The sequence below is a fragment of the Labrus bergylta genome, chromosome 1, assembly GCF_963930695.1.
Source record: "Labrus bergylta chromosome 1, fLabBer1.1, whole genome shotgun sequence".
NCBI lineage: Eukaryota > Metazoa > Chordata > Actinopteri > Labriformes > Labridae > Labrus > Labrus bergylta.
The window spans coordinates 34599361-34620284 of NC_089195.1; positions in this window are offsets into that span (position 1 = coordinate 34599361).

The window sequence follows — 20924 nt, forward strand, 5'->3', positions numbered from 1 at the left end:
TCAGGACCCAGAATCTTAAAAAGTGTAAGTAGTAATACTTTCATCTTGAGGTTTCCTGTGATTACTTCTGATATTTTGTCGTCTAACACGCTCACAGTCTGAAATAAAAACCTGTTTTCTGTAATGATAACTGTGTTTGTTCTAAAAGGGGGAATCCACTCCCACGCACTCAGCAGCACAAAAACAAGCCACTAGAAAGATTCAGATTTGACTCCCTGCATGTGGCCTCTTAAACATCCAGAGGTGATTCAATCATTTGCAGTAACTATTAATCTCGATGAATGTACAGGATCTCTGAGATGAATGCTGTTTCTCATCCTCACAGGAGCAGGATCATTTCCTTTCTCCGACAAATGATCCCTTGTTATTTCCTGTCCCTGATCACATAAATGATTGAATCCTTGTTGATATAAAGGTTTGTTTTTCCTGTTTTGTTGTCCCGGGGACGCCTGCATGCATTCAATTTCTGGTACCACAGGGACCTATAAGGGCTGCAGGGTTATTTTTGAAAAGGGACTAAAACCACCACTGTGACAGGAATACAGCAGAGCATTATGCATCCACTCTATTAGGAACTCTATTATCGCAAATGTCTCTTGCTTTCCATCGAGACAACTATGTACCAAATCCCTGCAGCTGTAGTAGTGCACTACAGAGACAGAAGCCGGGGGAACTAATGTGCCTAATATGTCCCCAGGAACATCGCCTCTGCCAAGCGTGCACTCAAAAACCCCGCCGGTGTAATCAGGGAGGTAAAAGGACACAAATATCAGCAGCAGCAGCACTTCCCTATCTCACTGCCGCCTCCTGCTCCTGATGAGCACGTCTGACTCGAGTTACAAGATGAAAGAGTGGCTTGTGCACGTTCACCGGAGTGGAGCAGGCTGGGTAATGAGTGTGATCTCCCTGCACACTGTGGCGGACCATGGGAGGTAATCTAATGAAGAGGTAGAGAGAGAGAGAGAGAATTAGAGTCTGATACTGAGCCTCCTCTTTCTACCCCAATCAGGGCAGCAAACTTTCACTGCAGGGTCAATCATCGCTCCACTAGATTTTAAGAGTCAATAAAAAAAGGTCTCAGGTCTTGAGAAGCGTCTTAGAGCAGAAGAGGGATGCCTCAGTTTTGATTCGTCTGCCATGAGCAAAGTCCATCTACCATTTGAGTACCAGGATGTAAACATGTTTATTTCTGCTGTAAAAATGTAATTTTAACATCAATGTTAGAGGAGCTTCCCGGGAAAAGTCGGCCTCACTTGAGGTGGACACTCGATGAACTGCAGCTTATTTGAACTCCTCCTGTGGCTTAGTTTTTAAACACTAGAGGTTGCCGTTTCACATTGACGGAGCAAAGCCTTCGATTATTCCAAAAGTCATCATCAATGACGGCAGATCTTTACAGTATTGACACACCTTCAGCCCTACTTGTGTTGAAAAGGTTGATAAATCCTCATGGACAAAAACAATCTTTGGAGGCGGGGTTTGTCCTTTTTATTCTCAGTGGCAGCTCTCACGCCTCGGTCTTATCTAAATGTGTTCCTATGGTAACTCAAACACAAGCCATGGCGAGGATCGGCCTCCAGCAGAAAGATCCAAAGTCTGACAAGACGCCGCTCAGGCAATTATCACATACCCATCCCTCAAACCCTCAGCCAAAGCCTTTGACTCAAAACAGCTGGAAACGCCCACTCTCTCCCTTTCTCTCCCCGTCACATTTATAGGTTGTGGTTTTATCAGGGGGGGAGAGGGGGGGGGGTGGCTTGAGTGAGTTGAAAAAGGTTCTGAGAATAGCGAGGTGTCCTCTCAGCCGGCGTGATGTGTTTGTTCCTTTCCCTCAACATCGCCGGGGCTCCACTTCAGGAAACGAGCGGTGATACACGGGGAAGCTGTTTCCACTGGGTAACAAAGTGATCCTCATGAGAGCTGACCGAGATAATCCAGGACCACAGCGACGGTAGTGGAAGAGGTACATAACATATACGCCCTATCAATGATTTAGATAAGCTGCAGCATTTAGAAGACACATGAGCTGTGAAGCTGCTTCAATACAATCCAATGATACAGAGCACACAAGCATGAAGACACACAGATATTTATAAATGGAGGGTAAATATGAAGGATTCTTTGATGAATATTTGCAGGATAATGATCCCCTCTTTTGAAAACATTTTAATAGTTTAGTCCACCGTCTTGACTTGCAGTTGCTGTCTAAAGGCGTTTGTTGTTTTGGGTTGACGTGAGAGGTTTTGCAGGACTCTGAAAATTCTTTCTATGTAGAACTGGACTTGATTTTTTTTAATGCAACTTGTTGCATCATTGAAGGAGGGGGTCCTTCCCCATCCTCCAGTGTTGAAAAATGAAGCTGTTATAAACTGCAGTTCATCGAGTGTCCACTTGAGGCGTCTTATTAAAATGCCAATTTTTACAGCAGAAATACACATGTTTACAACAAGCGGCAACCTTGGATGTTTAAAAATGAAGCTGATCCTGAAGTCCATTGCACTACTCACCACTGCTCTATTATTTTATATTATCCTATTTAGCTTTGTACATATTAGTCTTCGCTTATTTGTTTATTTTTGTGTTTATTGTTGATATTTAATATTATACCTTTGTACATAGGAGAGCACAGTTTACCAAAGTTAAATTCCTTGTGTGTTTAAGAATACCTGGCCAATAAAGCTGATTCTGATCCAGAAGTGTAAAATCATGCAGTTCCTCAAGTGTCCACTAGAGGCTGGCCGCAAAGGCACAGGAAGTCACGTACACACCCATTCAAAAAAGACTGTTAGAGGAGAAATAGACACAGGTGAGCACAATCTGGGGGAGGAAGCGTGAGGCGGTAAAACACTGGGAGCAGGATCTGAAAGGGTAAGTACAAAGTAAAACAGGAAATGACAAAATACTAAAATAATTTAAACAAAAAGAAAAACATATTCATGTGTTTTTATCTCTAAAAACTCGATGACACAACCAGGTGAATGCTTTTATCTGAGTGTGTTTTCAGATTTATTGGTCCACTGTCTGACACAGATTACACATCGCCCAGCGGACATGTCAGTCTCGCCCACTTGGCCACTTTATTCTATTCATTTCTAAAACAACGATGCATTTCAGGAGTTACATGGACTCCCTCTAATCCAGTCTGGCAAGTTAGCATTAATTTTGAAAGTCTGCATGTCTCCCCCCCGTGACACATCAGTGCTCTGCTCATCATGTTAATCCAGCTGCTCAAACCCGCCTCAGCCACGCTCCAACAACCAGGCCGCCCCGAATGGAGGTGACCCAATAAGCCGAGTCCTCGTATAATGAGGAGTGATTCCCCCTCGCTGCAGAGAGAGAGCGAGAGGTCTGGGCTTCCCCTCCGTCTGCCCGGCTTGGCAGATCTGCAGTTCACCGAGTGACTCAGAGTTTTGGCTGCCCCGTAGCCGCTCGGTGCAGCTGAGAGAGAATTGGATTAAAGATGACCCGGTGAGCCCTCAGAACTGCTGCAGTTGTCATGGTGATATTGGGGATGAAGGACTTTTCTAATATAAAGTGTTTCAGGTCAAACAGACTAATGAAAAGAGAGCGGGCAGAAAGGAGAAATCAGACTCTCCTTCCTCACTCCCAATGATGACACAAAAACAAACGAGTTCTTAGTCCACAATAATTCATTTATTTTCTTACTAGACACAAAATACTCAGAGAACAGGCCAACAAAAACAACAGGAGACAAAGCATCAATCGAAAGAATATGCTACTCTTCCTCTACCAGGACTGCTTTAAAGGCTTTATATGTGATTTTTTGATCCAGCAGATGTCGCCCTTGAGCACCAGCATGAAACCAAAACAACTTGCGCTGCATTGTTGTGTTAGCATGCTAATGCTAGTGATCTTTATTATGCTCGTATCTTCACACTGCATGTAAATTTACCTGAAATGAGCGTGATCTAGAAACACAGTTAAGCAGTGAGTACAGTATGTTATTCTTCTTTTCTCTAGTCCCTCAATTAAACAACTTTTATACGTGAGGGGAGGAGTCAGCCGGCCGTCCGGGCGTTGTAAACAAACTGAAGATAGGACTCTGAAAACTCTGAAAACATCACAGACAGTGGGACTCGGGTGTTACACCCATTGTAGACAGTCATGACTCACAGAGTTATTTTCAGAGGAGATACTTTATTTCTATTATATTTAAGTGTGAAAAATCGCATATAAAGACTTTAAGAGCTACAAATTGAATTCCATGTCAGAAGTCTGCCTGACGCTGTCATCTAACACACAAACTTTCTTCACCTTTCTCGCTTTGGGAGCATGACTGTCTCCGCATCGCCATCAGCTCCCATCCAATCACTGGAACAAAGAGAGAAACAAGCGCAACCAGGAAAATGACAAAATCCCACAGACGCAGGATTTGGGATTTGTTTGTTGAGTCAAATTATTAATAAAGAAGGAGACTCAGGAGACTTAAGACACGCCTCGGCTCCAGCTGTTTGCCGGTTACTAGGTTGACCACAAGTTAGTTTCCAATATGGCCACCACCGTCAATGGGCTTCGAAAGTCTGCTTCTGGGTGATGTCACTGAGATAACGTCCATATTTATACAGTTTACGAGCAGAGACTTCTTGGCCCTCCTCTGTCAGAATCTGTTTGCAAGCACTGAGCGCAAAAGTCTCATTTTGAGTTCATCTACAGAGGAGGGAGAACGATTTATGCACAAAGCCCCCCGCAGCGACAACTTTATTGGTTCTAAATGATGAATGACTGTGTACAAAAAAAATGCATATTTCTTATGATTATTGCTTTTAAAACGTATCATCTCAGAGCTGGAAATGTGTCATTGTTTGCTGGCATGTTTTCATAACTCTTATATAATAACGGCTGCTTCTTGACAAGGAGGGGGGGGGGGGGCATGTTGATGAAACAGAGCAGAATGAAGGGGCCAGTGAAGGAGAGGCAGGCAGACAGGCGAAACCTTTCTGCAAGACATCAGTGCTAAGCGACCCAGATGGGGGAATCTGTCATGTTGGATGCCAATGCTAACTTAATGCTGAGATATATATGACATGCATGACTCGCACTCCCTGTGTGTGTGTGTGTGTGTGTGTGTGTGTGTGTGTGTGTGTGTGTGTGTGTGCGTGTGGGCTAAGGATAGGGATGAAGCAGGCTTAGATACTCAGAAGTTACATAAGGCATGATTAGGTTAATGTATTGACTGTATTGATATGCACTAAGTTGACATCTGCTCTGCATCGCCCCTAGCAACAGTTAATGACTCCTTATCAGATATAAAGCTTGTGGCAATGGTCTCTTATTCAGGAGATGAAACCAGATGGCGAGGAATGCCAGCGATGGCAATTAGTGCAAACTGGGGCATGTGTGCAGAAAGTGAAAACATGCTTATTTATCATCTGCCCTTTTGAGAAGAAACCTCTTAAAAACTATACGCTCAAGCAGTGCCAGAACTGTCTTATATTTGATTGGGGGAGGGGGGGACCAGTATATGTAGGGACGGCCCTCTTCCCCCTCTTCAAGGCCAGGCAGCAATCGAGCTCACAGCTGGAGAGCGGGTGGAAGTGAAAAATCCACTGTCTCCATTCACAGCTCGTCTCCCGCTCCTCAGCTGCGCCTCGATCAATAGTGTTTAGGAAATCAGCATCTATACCCTGCAGTTAGAAATGAAAGGCCTCTTTTGTTGTGAAGCCCGTTACTGAGTGTAATGATGTCATGCTGAAGAAACATGCATGTTTTTTACCCCCGTTGCAGCAAATTACATAATGTGTTCATGTTCAAAGTAAAAGCCCTGAATGGCTTTGAGGGGAAGGGGGGGGGGGAGAAAAAGCTGCATTCACAGCCAGAGCAGGATTTAAGGTGAAGCCTACAGTACCTTTCTCTGTGGATGAAAAGCGGTGCGTTTTAGCAGCAGCAGCATGCTGTGCGTTCTGTGGAACAAGACTTGCATGTGAATCAGATCATCTTGTTTCCCCTCTGGCTCCAGGTGTTTACTGGGACCACTAATTCCCATCTGCATATACGCTCACCTCCTCCTCCCGCTCCTCCCTCTCCTCTCTGTGGATCATGTGCCGGCGCCTGGAGCAGAACAACAACAACGCGAGAATGACTTTGATTTGACCAAGGAGAAGTCACACAACTTCTTTATTATGCTCTCAAAGCAACATTATCTTCAGATACATCACTGTTGCAACAATGAGGACACACAGGTTTTATATTTGTACCTGTGACAATATATATGAGGAAGGTAGAGGGCATTTGGTGTTAGATAAGAAATACAATCTCAGATCTTCAGATCAAAACAATGCTCTTTTTGGACACACCTCCTTCATCCTCCTCAGCACCCCCTGACCCCTCCCGTCCTGTTTCACTTACAGGGTTCTGTGAGGCAAAGACAGCAGCGGACGAGTGATAAAAAAAAAACATGTGAAAACAAGATTCTGCATCAATATGCATCTCAAATGTGATTTGATTTCCCTACTCCACTTTTCAGAAAATGTGTGCTCAAATAGGTTGTTTGGAGATGTTCCCTTCATGACATCACAAAGGGCAGTAGCCCCTCCCCCAGGTGGGTGACACTCCCACAGCTAGGTGTTTGTTCTGCCCTCTGAGTCTGCCTTCTCACCGTAAACAATAGGACATGGAGCGAGAAAGCCTGAGTACACCCAAACCCTTCCAGAGAGGGGGCGTGGTCAAACACAGCTCATTTACATATTTAAAGGTACAGACACAGAAACAGCCTGTTCTGAGCAGGGCTGAAATAGAGGGGTTTATAGACATGATCAAATACAGGATCAGAGTGGATTTAGAACAAGAAACTTCACACATGTTTTGAGGATCTCTGAGACTTATTTACACTGGATGAAGAGGAGGAGGATATGTGACCTTTAAGTCCGATCAGACAGAGGAGCTGACAGGAAGTGCACAGCTTTTAGATGGGGGCTGACTACATGTTGGGGTTCCTCCTTTTTTCATTTCTCAGTGGATGTTGAGCTTTTGCATGAAACATATTAGAAGGGAAAACAAAACATGCATTGGCAAGAAGTTCAAGAGAGAGTAGGCTGTCTCACAAAATAAAAGGACTAAAAAGCGTTCTTGAGATTATTTTTAATGTGTTACCTTACTTTTCTTTCTCCACTAAACACCACATGATTAATGTTCATCCATGTAGTGCAGCTTATTCTGCAGGTCGTCCTGATTTATTTCAGTATTTGAAGATATCTAAATCCTTAAACCAGATACATGCAACATGATGACAATTAGTGTTTTTTCTTCTTTGATCCAACAGCGCCATCTGTTGGTTGAATGAAGTAGTTTTCTATTCTGAAGCATGATGTGTGATTCTTCTCTTTAATCACACTTTCATGGAGGGCAGACTGTCAATAAGAAGGAACAAAACACATCTGCACAGATTATCTATCAGCTCTTTTTAAGGACTTGATTGGTCTCGGTCTTGTGTTTCCTGGGTCCAAACCAAGATCTCCCACGACCTCTCTCCACCAATCACCCTGCTGCTGTCAGATTTTCAAACCGGTCCTCTCTCTTCTGAAGTCAGTTTGTCATTTCAGTACGATCGCTGAGACCCCCCTCCGCCCGATCACCTCCAGTCCAGCTCAGCAGGGTTCAGATCCAGACTCAGAAACCCACTCCTCATCACATCCTGACTTCTTCTATCACCACCAGGGTCTAGACTCCTTAGGGGGAGTCTATCCTATCCTGCTGTCAGCCTCGCTTCCCCTCTGAGTTCTTGAAGTCATCATGGCGGAGTCTAATCAAAGACGTTACATATTTATCTTTTCCTGAACCATTAAATAAATATTTGTAAACTCTTCCTGAAGTCTCTCCTGATTTAAATATTTTATGAATGAAGCCGCAGTGAATGTGTGGATTTATTAAAGTCGACTTTATACACAAAGCTGACACTCTGGTGAGCGCTGATCCTCTGATACCAGTTTCCCACACAAAGTAACTCATCAGAATCGGAATAATGAAATCCTGCAGCCAAAAACTAATCCTGACTATTTAGTTATAGGGATGCTAGATCTTTCTTTTTAATAACCTGCTGGCTTCTCCCTCAGGCATAATGTCACTACATGCCTGAGGAAGGAGCAGGGTTGACACAGAATCTGAATTTAAAACTTAGAAATAATTCTAGTAAAAGTCAAACAGTGTTTTTTTAAGTTATTTTTTTGGGGCCTTCTTGCCTTTATTTTGAAGGACAGCCGAAGAGAGACAGGAAACATTGGGAGGAGAGATTAGGGGGAGATGATATTGTTGGTAGAGTTGGTCATTTCTCACCTGGAAGGTCGAGGGTTCGATCCCCCGCCTCCTTGGGCAAGACACTTAACCCCAAGTTTCTCCTGCTGATTTGTCAGTGGTGTTTGAATGAATATGAATGGGATTAGTTACTTCTGATGGACTCTTTGCACAGCAACCTTTGAGCGCTTTGAGTAGTAAGAAGACCAGAAATGCGCCATACAAGCTCCAAGTCCATTTACCATTTACAGCCTCTGTGCACGGTGCACACAGCAGAACCGCTTTGCTGTCCTGTGCTCCCTCTTTTTGAGTATTTATGACAAGAGGTGTAGGTGTGCATCATCAGATAAATCCAATAAATCACAAGTCATAGAGCCGTATCAGTATGACAATATCAACAACATAACATAAGATAAAAACAACCCTTCAAAAAATAATCACTGCCATTGTCTTCATTTGTCACCATCGTTCACAGTAACATATTTCAGGACACATTCTTAATCAAACACATTTTTCTTTTTGCTCATTAAACATCTGTTCAGTTCCAGTTCACTCTAATTAAAGAGCATTTATATGCACACAGGGAGCCTAATTAGATTCAAAGAGCTGCTCCTGATCATCATAATCGTCGTTTGTTGCTGCAGCTTTGATTCAAATGTTGCTGTTATATTCACAGTTATCCATAATTGTGTCCAAAATCCGTCTCTGAAAGAGGAAGCAGCTTCTTTGAGTAGGCGGAGGATGAAACGACGACGTGACTGGTGTGACTAGTTTTTAATTAACTGAATAGATTTGATCCATTCTTACATATTTAAATGTGAAAACATGAATTATCTCTAATGAGAATTTAAAAAAAGCTGAAGCTAATCAACACAATGCACAGAGGCCTCTAACTGAGAGCGACCTTTATTTGTCAAAACGTCCTTCAAACACCCGGATACTAAACGAGCAGCGTCGATTCTAGAGCCTGTCGGGCCCTAAGAAAAATTTACACATTTAAGTTTTCACAGGAAGATTTGAAAGCTTAGCAGTGCGACATCATTGAGTACTGTCAGATGGGACCCCCCAAGGGAGGCTTTCAACTGTCATTGTAAAATTCTGAGTCTCTGCAACATGTGGTTTAAAGTTTGTCAGTCCTCGGTTTGGCCCCCTACTGATCAGGGGCCCCAAGCAGTGACCTGCCTTGCCTGTTGTTGCCAAGCAGCTCCTCTGTAAATGGGGCCGGGCCTTAAATTGGGAAGGGCATTTATTTAAAGTTTTACTGAAACCACCTGGTTGGAGATTCATATTCTTGTTGTTTTTGCACATGAGGGGAAGATTTTACTTTTTAACCCCTCAGGTACAAAATAACTACTCAGTTCTCGGTTCCTTTAAGACACCTTTAAAATAATAGTTTTTTATTTCACTTAAAAAGATTTATAGACCAGAACTTTTACTTTTACTCAAGTCAATAAAAGTAACTGTACTTTTATTTGAGTACAATATTCTTGTCTCTTTCCAACCCTGCAAAGTAATTACAGTGTGGTGGTTTTTTCTTTTTAACCTGGTGTTTTGATAATAATACCACTAGGTGGCAGCATACCTCTTTTTTTACAGCGAGGTAAACATTACTGAGCAGCAAACACCAATGGTACACTGGTTGTAAGTGAAGTTTTGTCAAGCTAGTGTGAGCTACCCGCAACATCCGGACATTTCAACTTCACAATAAAATCATGAATTGGACCGATTACTTTCTCAGATTTAAAAAATATATGTGGTTTAAACTGGTGAAATGTTTAATCAACATAAATGTAGTATTCTAATGTTTTTTGTTGTTCTAATACAACAAATAAAATTGGTTAATGAGAGCTTCAAATGTTAGTCTGATTACATGCACACTGTTAACCAGAAATAAGAACATGGGTTATTACCATAATGTGTCCACCAACTCCTTCACTTGTAGCACCTCTACTTTTTGTCAACAGGCAACTGCTTGGGGGCCCTCAGTCCAGTAGGGAGGCCCCCAAGGGCTGATAAACTTTGAACCACAGCAGTAGCTGTGAAGGCCTTAATATCCTGATATCCAGAAAGTGGTAGCTAATCAGCTGTGTGACTTCCTCCATGACAACAGTTTATTTGAGGAGTTTCAGTCAGGATTTAGAGTCCACCATAGCACTGAGACTGCACTAGTTAAAGTTACAAACGATCTACTTCTAGCTTCAGACAGCGGACTTCTCTCTGTGCTCGTCTTGTTAGATCTTAGTGCTGCTTTTGACACCATTGGCCATCAGATCCTGTTTGTACATGTTCATGATAAGTCCTCTATGCAAGTTTGCCATGGAGTGCCACAAGGTTCAGTGCTTGGACCAATTCTCTTTACATTATATATGCTTCCTCTGGGAAATATTATGAGGAAACACTCCATACAGTTTCATTGTATGCAGATGATACTCAGCTTTATGTATCAATGAAGCCCGATGGCACCAGTTAGTTATGTCAGCTAGAAACGTGCCTGAAGGACGTTAGGACCTGGATGACCAGAAATGTTTTGCTACTTAACTCAGACAAGACTGAAGTTATTGTGGTAGGCCCTAAAAATCTCAGAGAGACTTTGTCTAGTGATGTGACTGTCCTTAATGACATCAGCCTGGCATCTAGCACCACTGTAAGGAATCTAGGAGTTCTTTTTGATCAAGATATGTCCTTTAAATCTCACATCAGGCAAATTTCAAGAACAGCCTATTTTCACCTTCGTAATATATCCAAGATCAGGAATATCCTGTCGCAAAATGATGCAGAAAAACTAGTTCATGCATTTGTTACCTCCAGATTGGATTATTGTAATTCCCCTTCGTCAGGGTGCTCTGGTAAGTCTCTAAAGACTCTTCAACTAGTCCAGAACGCTGCAGCTCGTGTACTGACTAAAACTAGGAAAAGGGACCACATTACTCCTGTGTTGGCTTCTCTGCACTGGCTCCCTATACAGTCTAGAATAGAATTCAAGATCCTTCTTCTCATTTACAAAGCTCTAAATGGCCAGGCACCATCCTATCTTAAGGAGCTACTAGTGCTGTACCGTCCCTCGAGAACATTACGGTCCCAAAATGTAGGCCTACTAGTGGTACCTACAGTCTCTAAGTGTACTATGGGGGGTAAAGCCTTCAGTTATCAGGCTCCTCTCCTCTGGAACCGCCTTCCAGCCGGGGTCCAGGAAGCAGAAGTCTGTATTTTTAAGAATAGACTTAAAACTTTCCTTTTTGATAAATCTTATAGTTAGGGCTGGTGCTGGTGTAGACCAGCTCTTAGTTATGCTGCTATAGGCTTAGACTTCTGGGGGAACTGGCACCTTGAGCTCCTCTCTCTCTCTCTCTCTCTCTCTCTCTCTCTCTCTCTCTCTTTCTCTCTCTCTCTCTGTGCATATACAGTACATCATATTACTGCATGTATCTATCTGTAAATCTCAGTCACTAACCACCTACTTTCCTGGGAGCTCTTGAGCTCTCTTAGGCTCCTCAAGATCGTTGGTTGACGGCCTGCCAGAACAAAGTCCGTCTAGCCTTAAATTTAGAGCAGAGACACTTGAATAACATTACTTCCGTTATGGTGGTTGTTTTTTTTAATTTTTAAAGTTGTTCATATTTTTATTTTGAAATTATATGTTCATAATATTAATATTTTGAAAATGATACTAACGTAGAGACAAGAACACATATTTATATTTTCATCTCATTGTACAGTTTATTTAATACAGTGTATAGCTTCTGTACAGTTTATTTTAAATCACTTAGCTGTTACTACAACTTATTTATTTTTACTTCTACTTTTTTTTGTACTTTTCTACTCTTTTTTTCTTATAATGTTATTCTATTTTACATATAATTTTAACTTTTTTTTGTAGAAGCTGACTCAGGGAGAAACGCACAAGAATTGAAATGTACCTGTACTGTCCTGTACCTGTACAAATGACAATAAACATCTATTCTTCTTATTCTAATGTGAGCATTGTAAATAAATAAAAATCTGTTTATATTTCACTTTTTTTGTTTGTGTGTCAGATTATCACCACTGTAAAAATGGGGCTTTTACTTTGAAATATAACCGGAAGATGGGTTCGATTCTTTTCTCACTTGACCCCCCGGCAGTCTGTTAGTCTCCACTTTACTCGCAACATCCAGGCGGGTAGCAATGTGAGAGCAGGACTGCTGCTTTTTTCTTTTAAGAATAATAAGTAACCCCCTCACAAATGAGAAGCTAAAAGGAGAACATTTTAAAACAATGATTAAAGGAGACATATCATTAAAAATCATCTTCTACAGTGTTTTTGAACATATATTTTTGTAACCTGAGTGTCTACCGACCCACAAAATGTGAAATAAACCCATCCAGTCCTTTGTTTGTGGTCTGCAAGTCTTACAACACAGAGGAAAATGCTCCGTTTCAAATGTGCTCTCCTTGTGATGTCACAGTGGGATTCTGGACTGTTTAAAAAGGTGGAGAAGAGGGATAATATGTCCTCTTTAAGACTTGAATATCTTGACACATGAAAATAATACACCATATATTCCGCCCTTTGATGCTTACTGAGCATCAGAAGGAACTTGTCAAACCTTCCACAAACCTTTTCAAACAGTTTAACTGAACTCAATGCAGCCTGAGTGTTACACCCCATCATAAGGCGGCCCAATGGGGCGAACAACAAACCACAAATTGACCCAGTAAAACACACTTTACACCTTATCAAAGAGATTAAACAAAGATCAACTCAACTTCCTATATGAACAGTTTTAAATTGACACATTTGATTGATTATCTACATTATCAATTGAAGATCTGGGCTCAGATGTTTGAAAGATTTAATCATGATAAGAATGATCCGGATTTGGTGATCCAATTTTGTGTATGTACCGAGGATGGCGTAATCCATCTCCCTTTTATGATGAGTCAAAGAAAAGATGGATTAGATCAACCTGATCCAGACACAGACTTTTAAAGTGATCACATCCTGATGAGTGACTCATAATCAGACCTACATCATCCAGTCTAATATTATTCACACAAGTTAAACCAATATTTACAAAAACTTTAAGAGAGAAAATGTCACAGAGCAGACTGAAAGGTGACTGGAGAGCTCCTTTCAGAACAAAAGAACATTTTCAGGAATAAAGACGCTTGTTTAGTTAAAGAAATGATGAATAAATACATATGTATAAGCTGCTAAATAAAAGAAAACCATCTCCTAAACTCTCTGCTCCATGCTGTTGTTAACTTCCTGCTGCTGAAGGTCAATGTTTCCACTTCCCCCACATCCTCCACAGCCTCGCTCTCCACAGTGAGTCCTGCATCTGGTTCAACTGCATCTGGAGAAAATCACATCAAACTAAAGTTATAGTTGTAACTGTGACTCTGAATGTGAAGTGGGCCTGTTTGATTCAGAGCAGGAGGCTCTAACCTGACTGGACTTCACAGCATGTGTTCCTGCTCCTCTGTGTCTTCTGTCTGTGCTGCAGTGACGGCTGACACGTTCTCATACACAACATCCACCTGATGACAGACGATAAGATTTGATCAGAAATATGTTTCAAACATGTGATTAAAGATATGATTAATCATAAATGTGTAATTGTTTGAAAGCCCTAGTGCAGGGGTCTCCAACAGGTAGCTCGGAGCAGGCAGGTTTAAAGTAGCTCACCTATAGGTTGACCGACTGTTAAAAAAATAAAAATAAAAATAAATCAGTGAATGTACCTCTTCCCACTATTCATACATCTGGCCCATTAAAACAAGTGTAAAGAAGTAATGTTTTCTTGGACCTTGATGTGAATTCTCAGCAACATAGCTTACAATAAGAAGTGTAAAATATTCATGTTTTTTTCTTGGACCTTGATGTGAATTTAAGATTCTTGATAAGCATTGGCTTTTTGCAATTTCACACGTGTACAAACAGTAGCTTCATTCAGCTGATGTAAATGAATGCAAGAGATTTGATGCAAGTTAAGCTTGGCCACTTTCATTTTTTCAAAGAAGCTCTCAGATGAAGAAAGGTTGGAGACCCCTGCTCTAGTGTAAAAATAGACTGTATGTTAAAATTGACGGTGCAACGGCTGCAGTCAAAGAAGAAAGATTTAGAGCGCCCCCTGCTGACTGGCTGCAGTATAGGTCAAACTCCAACCTCCTCCATGATAACAGAAAGGCCATGGGGGTCAACAATGAAATCTAAATGCATGCATCTGTTCTTCTGTTGACTGAACACACCTGAGGGATTTTTATGTTTCTCTGTACGTTAAATGTTTTCGTTAGAGGAAGTAGCGTGACGTCTTCCAGTGGATCCCTACTCCGGTTGCAAATATGCAATATGTAAGCGCCCATCATGAGGATAATTTGGCTTCATCTTGTTCAACAGAAGGAGCCTGAGGGATGTTGTCCATTTGTATATACAGTTAAAGGAAGAGTAGAAGATGTTCACTTGTTTCTACAGTTAATCTGCAAGTCGTTGAGACCAGACATCATCCAGTCTGAAGGTGTAGAGAACGTTAAATGTGTTATTTAGACCTGTGAACTTTACGGTTGTAAGAGGAAGTATTGATTATCAGAGAGAAGAACGTCACTTTAGAGATGTTATATTTAGAGGGTAATCCCTCTCCTTCACCATTGTAGGATGAAAAGACAGTTTTATGTATTTTTGATGTGGCTGGGTCAATAATGCTCGTTTAGGAAGTGAAGGGCAAGAAATTCTTCATCATCCAAACATCGGTGAGTGCTAACAAGCTAACATAAGTTAAGGTTAGCTGACGATAGTATCTGGGTCTCTGTCAGTCAGTGTTCTGGGGCAGTAATGTTCGTTAAAGGCAGGAATATTTAGATCAAGTTAACACAATCTTTAATGTCATGATGAGGAGAAGTCTGTTCTTTTGTTTGTTGAACTATGAGGTGTGAGAAACAGAGCAGACACTCATACTTAAAGATACGATCTTAAAAGCTGTCAAAGCTATCATGGAAACAAGTTTCCATCCAAAAAATGTTAAAAAGGATAAAAAATACATGTCGATAGAAACTGTATGAAAGATTCTGAAAACAAACTGCTTAAGAAATAATATGAAAAAGGCGATCCAACTAAAGATCTTCCTGTTAGACATTAAAACAGATATACAATGATATACATTAAAACTGTGTTTATAGTGTTTCTGAGAACATTTCCTGTAACATCAAGCACACTTTTCAGTCTGCATTAATCAGCCCCACATCTCCTCAGATTTCCCTCTTTAGATTAAATGAATGTAACTGTAGATATGAAGTACCTGACACAGAGAGGAGGAGGACGATAAATCCACTCACTGCTGCAGTTAAAGTCATCGCTGCTCCTCTCATCTCTCTGTGTGACTTTAGGGACAATAAAACATGCTAGCAGATTAATAAGAACACAGCAGGACTCAAACAGTACCAGACATGTTGATAAATTATTCTACTTACAGTGAGGAAGGATATCGTCTGAGAGAAGACTGTCCTCCTCTGCAGTGAGTGAACAGAAGACAGATATCAGGGTGTTTTTAACGCCTACATTTCCTTCCTCTTTAGATGATTAACATATATGATCAGTCAAACAGGAAGAACTCACGTCACAAATAAGTCCTATTGGTACCAAACTTGTTTTAGTGTGTTGGGCCACGCAGGCTTAGGACAGTTAAACAATGGACTTGGGCCTGCACCTCTGTAAAAGCCTCATTTGAGTTATTCACTGAGATCACAAAGAGGTCTAAAAGGACTCTTAATCCCAGAATCCCCTGCGGTACTTCACACCTACGCGTGAAGTAAAGGGGGGACCGGAACCTCTCTCTCCTCATTGGAGGGGACCTGAGGTAGACCCCCCATGGAGCAGGCCAGGCTACAAAACTCCAAGACTTCCATTGTTAGATCTCTTTCACGCGCTGACTTCTGGTGCTCGGAGATCCAAGCTTATCTCCTGTTTCCTGCAACAATCTTCCTTTGTTTTAAATTTTTGGCGCGCAGGTAATCCGCGGCCGGCAGTGTTCTAAATTCCAAGCTCGGATTGTCCAGTAAACGCATCTCAGTTTCTCGGAGAGCGTCAGACTATAACAGATTATCAGAAAGATAATTCCGTCCTGCAACGAAAGGACATCAAAGGACATCTTTCCACTCGACGGAGAACCAACGAAGCTGCTCTCGCCATAAGGGACCCTCGCCGCCATCAGACGCCTCTGCACCAGGACGGACAGAAGATCTGCTCCATCGCCGGACTCTTTTCCTTTCACCAATCGCGGACAAAGCGATTCACAAGTGAGGCTTAATTAGGTCTGGGCAGAATTAGCTTTAGAGAGTGTTTTTAACAATTGTTGATCGAAGCAGAAACTGTAATTTTTATCTTTGTTGGACCTGCGTCCTGAGTTTTAACTGTTTAAAACTCTTGTTGTTGTTTCGGACCGCTGCATCCTATATGTGTTTAGCGTAATAGCGTTATAACCGGGTATTACTCTTCTGATCAGAAAGGCCAGTGTAAGCCGTATTAACCTGAATTCGGCTATTGGTTTGTTTCTGTGAATGAAGGGAATTACTCCGAGTTGTGGCGCGGGAGTCGGACTGTGATCCGGCCTCTTCAGGCACGCATTTCTCTTTTATTCTCTTTTATCCTCTTTTATTTCCCCTTCTACGAACATACACACACACACACACACATATTCCTGTGTAAACGTACATCTGGAGACCAACTCCACCACCGCGCCATTACGCACAGAGATCTATACACTCGCGGCTATCCAGACGCCTCAGAGACACAGATCGTGTAGGGCCGAACTCGGTCTCTTTTAGACCTTAAGGCCACATTTAGGTCTTTGTTAGGTGTGTGCCATCGGAAGGGCGACCACGTGGGACGAAGTAATCTTCCCCCCTTTCTCTCTCCCTTTCATCCACACGTGCACGCACCCAGGTCTTTGTTAGGTTTGCGCCATCGTGAACGACCACGTGGGTACGAAGCCATCTCCCCCCCTTTCTTCTTCCCCCTTTTTCTCTCTCTCTCTCTCTCACACACACACACCTACATTCACACCCCTTTCACAAGCCTTTGCTTGATAATGTTTGTTGCTTAGATTAGTTTATAATAGTTATTTGTTTAATTAAGTTCATTAATTTTGGATTGGTGTTGCTTTGTTTAAATAAATTCTGTTATAATTTAAGAGAGCAGTTGTTTGTGGTTACTGGTGTATTTGCATTGTGATATAAGCTGGGTGCGAAGGCTTTGTGTACGGATTTCACGCCTTCAATTTATTAAATATAGTTATCCATTATTAATAATATTAGTAATTAAATAACTAATTTGAGACTGATTTGAGTGATATTTTGGTTATATTTACCTGATTACAGGTTGGTGCCCCAAAACGAGATTAAACATAGTTTAATGATATTTTATTTATATTATTAATAATTAAGTATAATTATTAAAGAATATAACCAAAGTTGACTTGATACAACCCAAAGTTGACTTGGTGCCCCGTGTGAGGCCTTCAATAAACCAGCTTTATTGCACTGTAAATGCACAGTAATCCAAACTTAAAATCCTAAAAAGGATCCTTCGGAAGAAAATTATATTTTCTTTAAATTTTTGTGGTTTAAGCAAAGCAGACATCAAGCTGTGGCTTAGTTGTGTTGTACGTTATTAGTTAATGGTTAAAGCCATAACTGTTGTCCCCTTTGGGTTCATACAACAATTGGACATAATGATGCAGCTAGTGTGACTTTATCAAGGAACTTGATTTGTTGCATTAATCTAGATTTTGATCCTGAAGTATTCTACTAAAGGATTGTGGTGCTCCTTGTTGTTTGAGAGCCATTTGGCCAGATGAGAGTGTAACCTCATCATTGTTGCATAGCCAGCTGTCTGAGAGGTGTGAGTTCCTCCCTTCCTTTGAGGACTTGAGGTGTGAATCCCCTCTCCTATCTTCCAGGATAGCCTGCAGTGATCAGTTGGGAAACTTAGATAAGATTTGCTCTTGTGTACCAAGACCCTAGGTGAGTCGGGGGCTGAGACTCCTTTTGGATCAGACAACGCAGCACTGCAAGAAACTGCTGCCGGTCTGACGAACCTCTCCTTAGAGGAGAGTGTCAACCTATATAGCTAGTCAATTAGCATTAGTGATAAGAAGTTAGAAGAGCTAGTTGATCTTGTCAACCACCGAGCCAGGATCACCCCTAATAAAGACAGAATGTATGCAGAAGACATACATCAACCATGGGCCAAGGCTCACTATGGATCAGATGATCCACCCCTTCAAGACGTAGTTACTAATCTTATCCACCTCCCTATAGAGCAGCTCGACTGCCTGAACTCCTACACCCTCAGCACATGTGAAGAGAAACTAAAGGGCTCGGTTGAATATGCAAATCAACCAACTGGGAAGCCAACACGCACAATTTCAGATGTTCTAGGCGAAATTCTCCTCCTTTATCAGCGCAAATCAAATGTGCAGAATGAGATACACCGGGAACAGCTAGCCCGGGTACTAGAAGAAGGACAGATCCTGCGGGACGACTTCGAAAGAATGCAGGATAAACTAAAGACCTTGCAGGAAAATTGCAAGGCCCTGCAGGAGGAGAATAAAACACTGCATGAAAGTAGCAAACTGGCCGAACAGAAGAAACGAAGTGACACGGTACCCAGATTTCAGGATAGGCAGATAAGTACTGCAGCCCCCAGATCAGCTGAGGAAACCTCAGATGAAGGATGGGAGACTGAAACAAGCCCCTGGAGGAGGGAGACAGACATGTTGCAGGATCTGGAGGAGAGGGGAAGGCACCGCCGGGTCGACCCAGGCACAAAAGCGCCCACGTCCTCAGACCACCCGGTAAAGAGCTGGATGATTAAAGATGAAGGGCCCCCGCGTTCTGCAATACGCTTTGAGCGAAGAGAACCCTCACCCCGCAGGAGGAGAGGCTTTACTCCCCCTAGAGACAGGGAGGAGACACAGGCCCAATTGGGCACCGAACGCTACCTGTCCCACGATAGACGGCCACGTCTGAGCCGAACACAAACCCCGCCACGGTTACAACCCTCCTACCGTGACAACCACAGGGCTTACGATTCGTCAGACGAATCGGACGACCCTTGCCAGCCTTCGGGTCAGGGCCTGCGAACCAGGCAGATAGAACCTCAGGCCAAAGATCTGAAGCGTTTTGACCCAGATAGCCCAGATTCAAGTATTAACGACTACCTTAGAGAAGTTGACCATTGTCTCCTTGACCTGCCTCATGCGTCCTCACATGAAAAACTGAAACGGATCTGGAAGACTACGGCTAGGAGTGTCCGTGATTTCATGGGGACACTCCCACCAAAGGTCCAATCCTTGCAGAAAGGAAACAAATCTGTTAGTCAGCACTTACAAACTGCCAAGCAGAAAGTGTTGGACATGTTTGAATTAATTCAGGGAGCACAGGTAAGCATGGAGCAAGACACATCGTCAGGATATGACTCTGATCCTGGACCAAGCCCCTTAAGATCAAACAACCCTGCTGAAAAAGCTCAAAGAACCGAGCAGCCAGGATAACCCAAGGACTGAGGAAATAAGTCTAGTTTTCCCTGATTTTGACTGTGGAGCCCCGCTCCTTGGGGAAACGCCCCAGTTCTCTGACAACTGTGACACCCTTTCACACCTTCACAGGTTTGAATCACCACATAGGAAGGGGGGTGACTTCTCAGCCCCCAGAGGCAGAGAAAACACCAGGCCCCCTCCTGCTACCTGTAGGTTCCCATTGCAGGATTCACGGCTGAGGAATATCCAAACCCCAGATGACTGGGATGGCTCCCTTCTACCCAGAGATCAAAGACTGCGCATAAGGCTCATTGAATCTATGGCACAGGATGTAGAGCGGTTTGATCCAGATAACTCAGACCTCTGCATCGATGATTACCTCAGAGAGATTAACCTGTGTCTCAGTGAGGTACCTGATGCATCCACAAGAGAAAAACTCAGGCTGATCTGGAAGACAACTTCCAAGAGTGTCCGTAACTTCACGACTACCCTTCAGCCTGAGATCAGATACCAGTACTCTGCGCTCTGCAATGCTTTGCGCCAGGAATACTCCACCTACATTGACCCTGCATCTGCCCTTCTTAGTGCTTTCAGTGTCTTGCACCAGAAGCACGAGGCCCCCAAAGATTATTACTGGCGACTAAGATCTGCATATTTCCAGGGACGTGAGGCTCCAGGTTTGGAAGAGAACCCAACTTTCAAGTCCATCTTCATGCACAATCTGCATGGCTGCGTGCGTTCAGATGTCACCCTGCATAGTCGTACACATCAGCTTAGTATGAAAGAGATCAAGAGATTCGCACAGGCGGTTTGGCAGACACGCTTACGTCACGTGTCACGTGAGGGCAACAAGTTGCCTCGTGCTAGGAATAAGAGACCATATCACCGGCAGAATAGAGAACAGAGCCAGGGGGGTGAAGGTGGGACTCAACCACAGAGTAGGTTCCAGCCTGGAGAACTGATCACTACCAGATCCGAACGGAACTCTCGGGATGGCCGTAGTCTGAGACAGAAGGGTAGGTATAACCGGAGTTCCTACGAGCTCCCTAAGGACTCCCTCGCTTACAGAGAACCTGATTCTGACTCCACATAGGAGTGGGGGTGTAGCCTCCACTCTAGAAACACAACAATGTCACTCTACCGACATGAATGTTTCCTAGTCCC